We start from the raw sequence: 12731 nt of genomic DNA, 5'->3' as shown, positions 1-12731 counted from the left end.
TTGATCTATCTGCTACCTCAATTCCCCATCTGTAACAAGGGGATAATACTTCCCAACCTCACAGGGTGTTGAGGATAAAATCCATGGATGAGAGTGAGGTGCTCAGATACTACAATAATGAAGGGCCATATAAGTACCTAAAGAGAGTCCAGACTCTGTCCCACGGCTTCACTGTTCAGTGCTTTTCATCAGCACTAAATTAACTGTAATTTTTTTAATGAGAAATTAAAACCAAAGCAGAAAGAATGTCTCCATGTTGATGCTTGCTGCATTCAGGTTGTGTAATTCTGAATGAAAGTATGTTTATGATGCACATGGCATGAGACATCTTGTTCTAATATAGCCCAATGGGATCATATGCACTGGTGAAACACAGCTCCCCTCTGAATGAAGGGAAAATGTGTTGTTATAATAGTTCTCCATTGCAGGAATTTGTCCCATACAGTGTGTGTGGGAACTGAGAGGAAGGCAGTTCATTCGAAAAAAAATCAGTCACCTCTAAAAAGTAGAGAAAGCAGGACTAGTTCCAGACAGTGGTACTGGGAACACAAGGGGTATGTGTCTTTGTGTGCATGCTCCTAAAATATCACTCTTTGTTTTAATTTTTTTCACTCCATATTTCCCTGCACAATTTTTAGCCCTTGCTCAAGGTGTATGTGTTCACCAGATTTTGGTTACAAATAATTAAAGCAGAGCACATTTTTGATATCAGCACCATCCAAGATCCCGTGAGCACTTAAACAGAGAAAAGAAAATATTTAGTCTGCATCGTAGCCCCCGTGTGTCTGGTAGCAGGTTTGCTCTCTCTATGTTGTCAGGAAAGTTCTGCATATTTGTTTTCGGAAGGAGTTTTATTGCAGCACTTCCAGAGGCATGTAATTTAAATTCTTTCACCTACACCACTCCAGCAAGCTGGAGCTAATTCAGAATAAAATATACTTTCCCATCAGCACCTTCTGTTCACTGGCTCTAACCGGAAATACAGCCTGCCTTTTGGTTTGTCTAGAATTAGCTTGATATTTTACTCCCATCCAGTGGCTTTTAGTAGAATTGCATGTTTCTATTCACAATACAAGGCATGCTACAAACAGCAAAGCATCAGTAGGGTAGGGCATGTCCAGGCTCAATTTCAGATGGGCATAAAAATCTACTCCATTTGCCTGCCACTCTTGTAGAGGTAAAAATCCTAAGGCCATCTTGGATCTTCTAAAGGACAACTAGACATCCATTTTTTAAGCCCTTCTTGTCCCCTCCTTTCTTTGATTTTGACGCCTTTTTATGTTTAGGCAGGAAAAGATAGTTACTGTCAATCAGCTAATCTGCATAGCGACCCCATGTCTATATAAGGCGGTGCGCAGATTAAATCAGGGCTGCCCGCCTGAGTGGCAGAGTCTAGTTACTATCTGTTTGTAGCGGAACAAGTAGCTGAGGGTTAATAGGGTAGGCCATTCACCCCACAAGGGTCATCTAAGCAAGGGACATACTTACGTACACACACCCAATTAATCTTCTATAGTGCCTGCTTGCTCCACGCACAATGACACAGGTGAAGGGGCGTGGGATTCAATCTCTTGAACACACTCATCTTACCTGAGAAGACACTCATCTGATCCTGTCTCGAAGTTCTATTTCCATCTGAGGAATCCGGCTGTCCTGTCGTGCTGCGCCATCCTGAGGAGGAGACTGCACCATTGAATCAAGCTGCCAGAAATGGTATTGTCACTGTCATTTTGATCTTTGTGTATAAATCCCCATTGATACAGCCTGCCTTGTTTTATTATATGTTTCACCTTGTTATCTGGGGAGTCCTTACCACCCATTAATACATTTGTTGCACCTTTATCCTGTTTGAGTCAAATTTGAGAACACAGACCCCCCGGTGATAGATACAGGAAGGGAGGCGAACCTGAGACCGAGACTTCTGGCCATTGTTAATTTTAGCCCCTGTTTCGGTCAACAGTTCTAGCGACCACGGCAGGACTCCCAAATTGGTCTATCATTTCCCCTTTTTAAATTTTATTATTATTTAGGCACAGCTGTAAGTGTGACAACCCATTGGTTGTGGGGTGAGGTTTCTGCCTCCGCAGCATACTTGGAGCAGAGACCAGCGGGTGGGCAGAAATGCCAGCAGCACTGGCCGTTGATTCCCGCAGCAGGCGGTCTGTGTGCCAGCCACAAGGAGTGTGGTTGTGTCCTGCTTGGACATGGCCATTTTGAATTGAGGAGCTGGACCACCATCCAGCGAGACCACGGCAACGTACTAGGGACAGAAAAAGGTATTAGGCTTACGGAAGGTGGGACATTCCCCGTTGTGACTCCAGGGAGATCTGACTCCCCATATCGGGAGAGGGACAGTATCGGACGCTGTCCTAGGGGTTCATATACCCCGACGCACCCAAGGAGGGGTTGAGGAGTGCGGAACCGCCAGATTGAGCAGCAGTAAGCTGTAATAAGTTTTAAGGTCTTGGTAACTTGAACAACTCAGGTTAACATGAGTAGTATGCGGACCTGAGGAGCAACTGGATGGGAAGAGGAAAAGAATAAAAATTCTTTGTGTTCTGGTGTTCATTATTTTGGAAACGGTAAAACCCCATGGTCTGAAGGCTTAATTAAGGGGCAGGAAGCATTCAGCGTGTTACCCCGTAGATGGGAGGCTATGGCCAATGACAAACCAAAGCCTTCCCGAAAAGTAAAGAAAAGAGCCCTGATCTACGGATTGTATTTGTCGAGCTCCAGAAGAGCGGAGAAACGCAGGCTGCCGCGATCAGCGGCCTCCAATCCCAACTGCGAGCACGGGATCAGGAGAGAGAAAAACTGGGGTACAAATTAGAAGGGCTGGAGGCACAGAACACCACCTACGTGTCCCAGCTGAGGCGTCTGGAGCAACAGATTCAAGATCTGACCACCTCACTAGCAAAAAGGGAGAAGGAAGCTCTCTCCCATCAGACCCAAGGGGGAGAATCTCAGGCAGCTATTAGGGAGCTTCTTAAAGAATTGAGCTCCAAGGAAAGTAAACCCACTGATCATCTAGAGTGTCAGCATGAGATGAAGAGGCTGAAAAAGAAACTCGAGAAAACTCGAGGCCTCTTTAGACTGTCAGCAAGGCCCCGGTCTGTAGAGGGAAATCCTCTCACAGTAAGCCTAATAACAGCTCTCCAGCATCGGAGCTCCCCTCAAGGCAGCAAAACCAATGGCATTGCCAACTGCTTCCCCACAAGAAGCATGCGAGGCAGAGAGGAGTCTCCCTATGGCCCCAGTGACCACCACTGTGGTCAGCTTTGGTACCGGTAGCACCCGACCAACAGAAACCAGGCAGGAATTGAAAATGTATGCCCTGATCAGGCCCGTGCAATGGGTAAAGCCCTGGGCCCTTTGACTAGAGAGACGGCACTGGACTGGTTAGCTAAAATCTGTGCCCTCCCTAATGGTATCAAGGAAGATGCAGCAGCTCTGTTAAGGGAGTGTATGACTGGGGAAGACTTTGGGGCCCTATCAATGCACTTGCAGGTAGCTGATGTCCCCACTTGCCTGAAACTGTACGAGAGTGTGTTGAAGTTTTATTACCCCAGCCAAAACTTAATAGGATGTTATTATTCCGAATGTCAGTGGGCCGGAGAATGCCCCGAAAAGTATTTAAGTCACAAAAAACTGCTTTACAAGCTGGTGGGCGCAGAGACATGCAACACCCCGGAGTTTCTGGAGGCAGCATATTAAGATCTAACATCAACCATGAGAATAGCCCTGGGATCCCTGGATCCAGCTAACATCTCCCTACAAGAACTGGAGGAGAAAATAAGAGTGGCGTATAAGCTTCACAGTGAAGCTTTCCCTGCTGCCCTTAAGAAACAGGTGTCTGTTATCACCGATAAAGGGAAGGAGTGCACCAAAAGTTCTCATGCTAACTCAAGGAGCTCCCAGCATAAGACAGAGAACCCCCAGCTACCCAGGAGTCCTGCTGCACAAAGACCCAGTTCAGTGAAACATTCAGGGGAAATACTGTCCAGAGATGACGCCAAGTCTTTCCGCACCATGATTTGGAGGCAGTTGCTTCAGTTTGAGTGTAAGGAGGATATTGATGGGCTTGCAACAGACGAGCTTCTGGCAAAGTTGGTTGGGCATAAAAAGAACTGTGGAAACCAACAACCACCGGTATGTCCAAACCTTTTGTGACGGGGCCAAGACCCCCACTTGTTCCCCCATTAAAGTGCCTGCTAACCTAGCTCAGTGGGGACGGCCTACTACAACGGCTCTGTTTAAAGGTGGGTTTGGTTGCTTCAGTCAGCAAATGTTGGTTAACACTGGCACTTTGGCCTCCATTTTAAGCTCTTGTGGAAACCTGGAAGTCAATCATATTCCCATATTATCAAGCAAGACTTTGGAGGGTTTTAGTGGTGGAAGTTGCTCTGTCCCATTTATGGTGCCCATATTATGCACTCTGACAGCAATTACCATTAAGGCCACCTTTGATATACAAAGATTGCCCAAAGGACAAGGGATTTTAGGAATTGATCTCCTAAAGAGATTAGGTATAGTTGTAGATCTTGCAAATAGACAGCTGCTCATGGAAGGCGAGGGTAAACAGCATGGTGTCATCCCGGATTCCCATAGAGTGTCTGCTTTAAAGGCCCCTGAAGAACTTAGTATACCCCACTTGGAGCCCGATATGAATTGTGTAGTCCAAAGACACCTTGGAGCATTTGCGAATAATAAGCTGCAATGCGGGCTTATACACGCAGAAGTGCGGATAGACGGACCTGACCCACGGCCTTTAAAACAATACAAATACCCAGCAGAAGCCGCAGAGGGTTTAAAGGCGACAATCAAAACATTGGTGCAACAGAAGGTGTTGATTGAAGTAGAAAGTCCCTGCAACTCACCCATTTGGCCGGTAATGAAGGCCGACAAAAAAACATGGAGTCTTACTGTAGCCTATAGCGCGTTGATCCGGGTGACTCCTCATTTGGCCCCAGTAGTGGTGAAATTTAATGATATCATGGCTGCCATTACTGCAGGAGCCAAGTACTTTTCAGTTCTTGACTTGTCCAATGCTTTCTTTAGTATACCAGTGCACCAAGAGTCCCAATATAAGTTTGCTTTTATCTTTGAGGAATGTCAACTGACTTTTACCCACATTCCTCAGGGTCTACACAATGCCCCTAGCATATGTCACCACTATGTCTCCGGGATGTGGAGAGAAATGTCAGACCGAGACCAGATATTAAGCTATGTGGACGATATCCTGATTGCCACAGTGAGCCATGAAGAGAACCTGCGGATTCTAGAAACCGTTCTGGAGAAAATCCACTCCACTGGTTTTCTAGTCAACCCGGCAAAATCCCAGCTGGTACAAACCGAAGTGACATATCTGGGCATCCATTTGTCTCCAAATGGGAAGCAGCTGGACAGACAAAGAGTTGAGCTGATCTGTAAACTACCAGTACCCAGAGACATTTCAACATTGCGATCATTCTTGGGCCTCACAGGATTCTCTCAAATTTATAGAAGGCTATGCCACCATCATAGAATCCTAGAATATCAGGGTTGGAAGGGACCTCAGGAGGTCATCTAGTTCAACCCCGTGCTCAAAGCAGGACCAATTCCCAACTAAATCATCCCAGCCAGGGCTTTGTCAAGCCTGACCTTAAAAACCTCTAAGGAAGGAGATTCCATCACCTCCCTAGGTAACCCATTCTAGTGCTTCACCACCCTCCTAGTGAATAAGTTTTTCCTAATATCCAACCTAAACCTCCCCCACTGCAACTTGAGACCATTACTCCTTGTTCTGTCAGGGTTAGGGTCATCACGAGACCCCTTTATAGGTTGCCTCAGAAAGGCCAAGAAAGGAGGTGGGAAGACACTCATCAACAGGCGTTCCACACCTTGAAGCAAGCATTGGCAAAGGCTCCGGCTTTAGCTTTTCCGAAGCCTGAAAATCCCTTTCACTCGCAACTGGCTACTGATGGAAAAGGGATCAGTGCGGTGTTACTACAGGACCAAGGCAATGGATTGTGCCCAGTCACCTACGGGTCCTTACTCAGGTGAATGAACAGACATTTGGCCCATGTGAGAAGGAGGTTATGGTGCTGGTAAGGGCGATTAGTCACTGGGAGTATTTAATGGGGCTAGCTCCCGTCATCCTGAGAACAACACCCCTCCCCCCCATTAAGTATGTGGTGTCGGGAAAAATCAACGAAGGGTGAGTGTCATCCCCTCGACTAGCCAACTGGACTTTAAGTTTAGTAAATCAGGACATAAAGGTTCACAAGTCGCCCCAGTTCAGTATTCTCCCGTATGCGCTACTCTCGGAAGGTCAGGACCACGAATGCCCCTTGCCATCATCGACTCCAGTGATTGAGTCTCCCTTCAAAGTTGAAAACAGCTTCACAAAGGTTAAGGAGATGAAGCTAACTGTGTGGGTTGTAGATGGCAGTTGTTACCACCAGGACGGCCAGGTCCACGTCGGTTATGCTGCTCTACAGCCGACCTCAAAAAGGATACTACAAGGCACAGTCAGGCCAGATTCAGCTCAGGCAGCTGAGATAGTGGCAGTTGTAGCCATCCTATATGAAGAAAAACAGAAAGAAAATGTTTGCATCTGCTCTGATTCAGACTGGGTGATCCGAGCCCTAAGTGACTGGATGCCTGTGTGGATTCAGCATCAGATGCACTCGACAGACGGAAAACTCATACGATATGCTAGCTACCTTCAGCATGCCTGGGATCTGGCATCCAATAGGTCGGGACAAACTTATTTGTGTAAAGTAAAAGCTCACAGCAAGGACCGTACAGAAATGGCAAAGCTGAATCATCAAGTGGACCTTCTAGCAAAGGAAGCGGCACTTCTCAACGAAGTGCATCTTTGGACACACACGTCGCCACCTATATCCAAGGTTCAGCCATCAAATCCTGATGTGAATAGCCAGTTTGACATCAAACAGCTTCAGGAGCAAGATCAGCAAATCAGAAACCTGCTGGAAAAGAAGGAATGTAAAGGTTATTCTGTCTACCTAGATAAGCATGGGCTTATCCTAGCTCTCAGGAAAAACGATAACAATGTGCTCCCAGTACTGGTTATGCCCAGTTGTTTAAGAAAAGAGTTAGTCAATTTGGCCCAACAACAGGGCCATTTTTGTCCTGAAAAGACTATGGCGCGCATAACACCTGTGGCTTGGTGGCCAGAAATATGGAAGGATGTTAACTTGCACATTCAATCCTGTTTGAAGTGCACAGAAAACAACGCAATACCAAGAATTGCCAAAGGACCCTTACAGCATCATCTCACAGAAGGTCCTTGGTGTAGAATCCAAATTGACTACATTGGCCCCCTCCCCTGCACTGGCAGAGGTCACAAATATTGTTTAGTAATTATTGATGTTTTTACTAAATGGGTGGAAGCTTACCCAACTAAAAATTGCATGGCAAAAACAATTGCTAAGGTTCTCCTGGAAGAGACTTTCTCTAGGTTTGGACTGCCTCTCAAAATGGACTCGGATCAAGGTCCACACTTTGTCGGTAAAATCACTCAAGTGCTATTTCAAGCTTTAGGAGTAAAACAACGCCTACATATTGCAGGCCATCCTCAAAGCTCTGGTTCAGTTGAAAGAACTAACAGAACTCTCAAATCCCCATTGAGGAAGGTCGTCTCCCTTCAGGGAAAAGACTGGGATGTAAGGCTTCCCCTCGTGCTCATGGCTATCCTGTCAACGATAGCGTCTCGTGGCTTTACCCCATTTGAAGCCATGATGGGATGACCCATGAGAACCCCAGAACATTGGTGGGCAGTGGGACAGCCACCAAATAACTACCAACCTAGGCTTAAGATAGACACCTAAATGACTCAAATACTACACAATATGAGTAACATACAACAACAACAACTAGCTGCCCAACGGAAATCTAATGTTAAAGTGATGGATAGAAAACTCGAGCATGTAAAGGTTGTTGAGTGGGACGTAGGTGATAAGGTCTTCTACAAATACTACTCCGACAAAGGTCATGCTTTGAGTCCTAGGTGGGTAGGCCCAGCTACAATTGTTAACAAGGCCAGCTCCAATGTATATCAAATAGAAATCCCTGTCAAAAAGAAAAGACATGTAAAATGGTTTCACGGTAGCCAACTAAAGCTATGGGGAGGGAGCTGAGTCAAGTGTCTCGAATACTTAACCAATGTTGTTTCTGTTTACCTGCAGGAAAATCTCATCCATCGAATGCCCTGGATGGTTGCCTTTGTAATCTATGTAAATACTACACTTTATGTAAAATCTAATGACCATTATTTTTGTAACATTGAACTGTCATGTAATGAAACAACCGGGTGGGCTACTCCAACGTTTTTAACATCCTTGGAAGCTACCCACAGTATAAAGCAAGTGAACAATACAGTTCCTGTAATAGTCTATACTGTTCAGGATGAGTGTCAATGTGACCTGATCTGCATCATTGAAACCGAAAATATTGCGGGCAAAGTCATGGGTACCAAGCCTACTTCTCGTAACAGAGAGAGTAGTGAAACTGGTCCATTGGGACAACTTCTGTTACCTAAAGAAAGCTGTACATGGAATATCATGTTACCAGAACAACAGTGCTTTGGGGGGCCAGTTACCTCCAGCTATTACCAATGGTGCATGTGCTTGTCCTCCAATATTGAACCTTTCATGAGAGAGAGGGGCTTTCCTCATTCAAATTCTCTACTTGTGCTCAGTTCCATCAGTCTTCAATGTACATTGGGTTATGCAATCTTATGGGATTACTGTTGAATGTGCCAGCAATCCTTTTCAGGTTTACAGATCTCCCAGTGTTAAAAACAGTTTTTGTCTAAGTGAAGAGCCAGGAATAGTACTTATGGTTGAATGTACTGGTGTCCTTAATACGAATATAACATTTAAAGATTCTGGAATTTGGTCCCTGGGGGGATCCTTTTGGGTTACTTCAGACTATTGAAGTAACTATAATACCATTCCCACATGTCAATCATACTGGATCTTTAGTTATCAACCAGAATCTCAAAAGAATGGTCATATCCAACCCTGTATACTCCATTTAAAAAGTGGTTGTGGATGTGCAAGCCCTAATCTCCAGGATTATGTCTAACTGCACCCCATTCATGGCACCTTCTATTTCGGGCTGGAAGTCTTGGCTCCTAAGTGTTGAGCCTGAGTACAGTAGGGTAAAAAGAGACCTCACTGCTAAAATTCTGGGAAGTGCGGGTGCAGGTTTAGGGGTTGTGAGTGCCTCGGCATATGGTCTTTATCAACAAAAATTGGGACTCTGGGTCATGAGGTAGCATCTCTCAATCTTAACATGAACATCTGCCCTTGACAAGGTGGGAGATCTATCCTACAATATCATTGATATCATTAAGACGTGGTATGCCACACAACTGGAGGACTGGCATAAGGTGGCGGAGGCATTTGATATATTAGAAAACTTTAATGCTTGGTCGCTTTCATGTGTCCAAGCCCAGTTATGGTTGCAGTCCATCGCAAGTAACATACTAAGAATTCTCCCGGTAGAAATTAAAAATAAAATGATTAAGGATGTTTCTCCTTTTGAAAAGCAATATTCAGCTCGGTGGGAACTTATTGATTTTTACTTCCTTCCCAGTACTCAGCAAATAACTGCCAGAGTGCTAACCATAACTAACGCCACCATTCTGTGGGTGTACCCTTTACTTACTTTAGGAATAATAGCTCAGGATTCAGTTATGTTACTTACTGATGTTCCTAAATGGGTGACCCCTAAAAATATGGAGTACCATGCCATAGATGTAAGTTCTTGTCTATGGAGACAATATATAGGGTACAACTGCCCTGCTGAAGTAATGCCAGGTGCACACGTCTGTTTAAGTCCTGAGGAAGGCAGGTGTCACTATGAGTTACATCCACAACCAAGGGCTCATTCACAAGTAGCACTTATCAGTGACCACTGTGTGTGTATATAAGAAGTACATGTACGTTTTTTGTGGTTAACACTTATTATAATGTGTCAAATCCTGTACATCCCAATTTGTGTTTGTTTTGTGTTAACAATTGAGGGCTGTGACATCATGTTTAAGTTAGAAAAGTTAACTTCTCACACCGTAACGATAGCATACCACCTGTATGAGCATTTATAACCTGTAAACTTAGGTATTAATGCTTCTCTGTTGAAAGACCTTTGATAACCACCCTGATCTGGCTCATCAAATCAGTAACATGTTGGAACAAGGTAGAGTCACTATGTTAGCTGTTTATCACTCCACCAATCAAATTGTTGCAGTTTTAAACAGGGTGCTCAAAACAGCAGGGGTATCCCACTGGTGGAGCTCCTTTTTCTCTGACCCAACTGGTATGTCCAAGGGATGGCATTTGTTGGCACACCTGTTTTCTGGAATATTGGTTGTGCAGTTAATTCTGCTCATTTTGTATATATGGTTGTTTTGCCTGGACCAAGGCCAGAGATAATAAGATTGAGCATAGGTTCAGATACTCCAATATGCCCTAGTAAGTATGGTGGCTTCTGATTACACAAGGCTGGAAGCCCGAAGCCCTTGGGGCGAAGAAGTCTCTCGACGATAGGAACTACTTACACCACTATATACACTAACACTAATTATATGTATACAGTAAACTATGATAACAAATGAAGAAGAGTCCAAAACCACTGGGGAGAAAAGCCCTGACATAGCAAGAATGGTCGTTCCAGCAACCGTCACAGACAGAAAGAAGGAACTGAGAGGGTGTGGGGCCGGTGGCGTCCCTTATGCCGACGCATAAGTGCATGTCTCCAGAGGACGTTAGAGCCGGCCCAACAGATACCACTGAGGCAAAAAATCTCCAGCAAGAGTGTACGCAGTGCGCACACACCTAACATGTAATGGACATGAGAAAGCACTCGAAGAACTCCTTTCTTCTTGCTTTGTTATTTGTAATCCCTTGATGTTTTATGTCTAATGCAACTATGGGCTTGTCTACTCTGTACACGAGCGCACACCAATGGGCATTGGTAATGGGCAACAATGTGTCATGCACTGTCTGTGTGGATCCTGATGGCACGCACTAAAAGTTTTAGGATCCACAGAGACAATATGACACACTGGGGCGCACCAGAATTTACATCTCAACTGGTGCACACTAGTGTGCTATGTAGACAAACCCTAAGCTACTTGTTATTTTTAACTGTTTGTAAAGCACCATGCGCACATCAATGAAACTGAATAAAACAAAATATGCACTAGTGTCTGAAATATTTTCTACAAAGCTCTTCCATGCTAATTCAGTACTGCTGTAAATAGGGACAAGAAATCCCAACCTTTGACACTGTGGGTCAACCACTTGGTAATACTTCACCAAACTATTCAAGTCAAATATACCATTTTACAGATGAAAGACATGGAGCTATGAGATATTGCACTTTGGTGCTGGAGTCACTGACTTCAGCTTTACTATTCAAATGAGATCTCAAAAACTGGATGTTATGGTGTGATATCCCTTACAAAAAGGAAAATTAAAAGTATATAATTAAAAATAATCCTTACCTCCCCCAAAGAGAAATAATGGCGTGGAATTTGGGAATCGGGATAGACATTCTCCAGGTACCAAGAGAAAGGCTTGCATTGCAGTTTGTGTCTTAGCCCAAGGCGTGACGATATGTCTCCATAATCTACCTTAGTAACACCTGTAGAGAAAAATGCTTTATTTCATACAGTGTTTGCTAGTGAATTTTAAACGGTTGAATTTGAATAGGATAATGCAAATGTGATCAATACATGTTACATGCTTCAAATATACTTTGTCCGTAACAAGCCAGCTAAATACACCTCTATGGCAAAGGCAGACAGGATTTTTTAATATAGTATACTTTAAAAAAAAACCAAATTCTTGTTCACCTGGAGGAAAAGTCACACAGTGGAGACTACTGCTTGTGTCTTTGTTTCTAAACACAGGAAAGGCTAAGCCACTGAATCTGTATGACATATGACAATTCCTTATTGGTGTCTAATGGAACAATTTACATACAAATCACTGACTGAGCTAACAGGGAAGAAAAAGATGAAACCTTTAATCATTATCACCATAAGTTGCAGGATAATTCTTATATAATATACATCTGGGTCTTTCTATGTTGAAGGCAGAATTCCACTTCTAATGAAGTTCTGTTGGCAGGCTAGAAATTTGGGACCACATACTATGTTCTCCATCCACAGTATAACTCTCACTTGTATCTATGGGAGGTCTGCACAAACAACTAGGGTAGAATATGGACTTTATATAACTAACCTTTTAGTTATTATTTGTTCAGTACCTTATTGTTGCATTCATGATCATTAGATAGCAGACTTCCCTATGTAAATAGTTACATTCCATCGCTGCCAAGGAGGGCATTGTAGAGGTAAAAATCCTAAGGCCATCTTGGATCTTCTAAAGGACAACTAGACATCCATTTTGTAAGCCCTTCTTGTCCCCTCCTTTCTTTGATTTTGACGCCTTTTTATGTTTAGGCGGGAAAAGATAGTTACTGTCATAGAATCATAGAATATCAGAGTTGGAAGGGACCTCAAGAGGTCATCTAGTCCAACCCCCTGCTCAAAGCAGGACCAATTCCCAGCTAAATCATCCCAGCCAGGGCTTTGTCAAACCGGGCCTTAAAAAACCTCCAAGGAAGGAGACTCCACCACCTCCCTAGGTAACGCATTCCAGTGTTTCACCACCCTCCTAGTGAAATAGTTTTTCCTGATATCCAACCTGGATCTC

This window comes from Chrysemys picta, chromosome 2 (genome assembly GCF_011386835.1).
Source record: "Chrysemys picta bellii isolate R12L10 chromosome 2, ASM1138683v2, whole genome shotgun sequence".
Taxonomy (NCBI): Eukaryota; Metazoa; Chordata; order Testudines; family Emydidae; genus Chrysemys; species Chrysemys picta.
The sequence above is the reverse complement of the archived record's forward strand: the minus strand, read 5'-3'. Positions refer to the sequence as shown.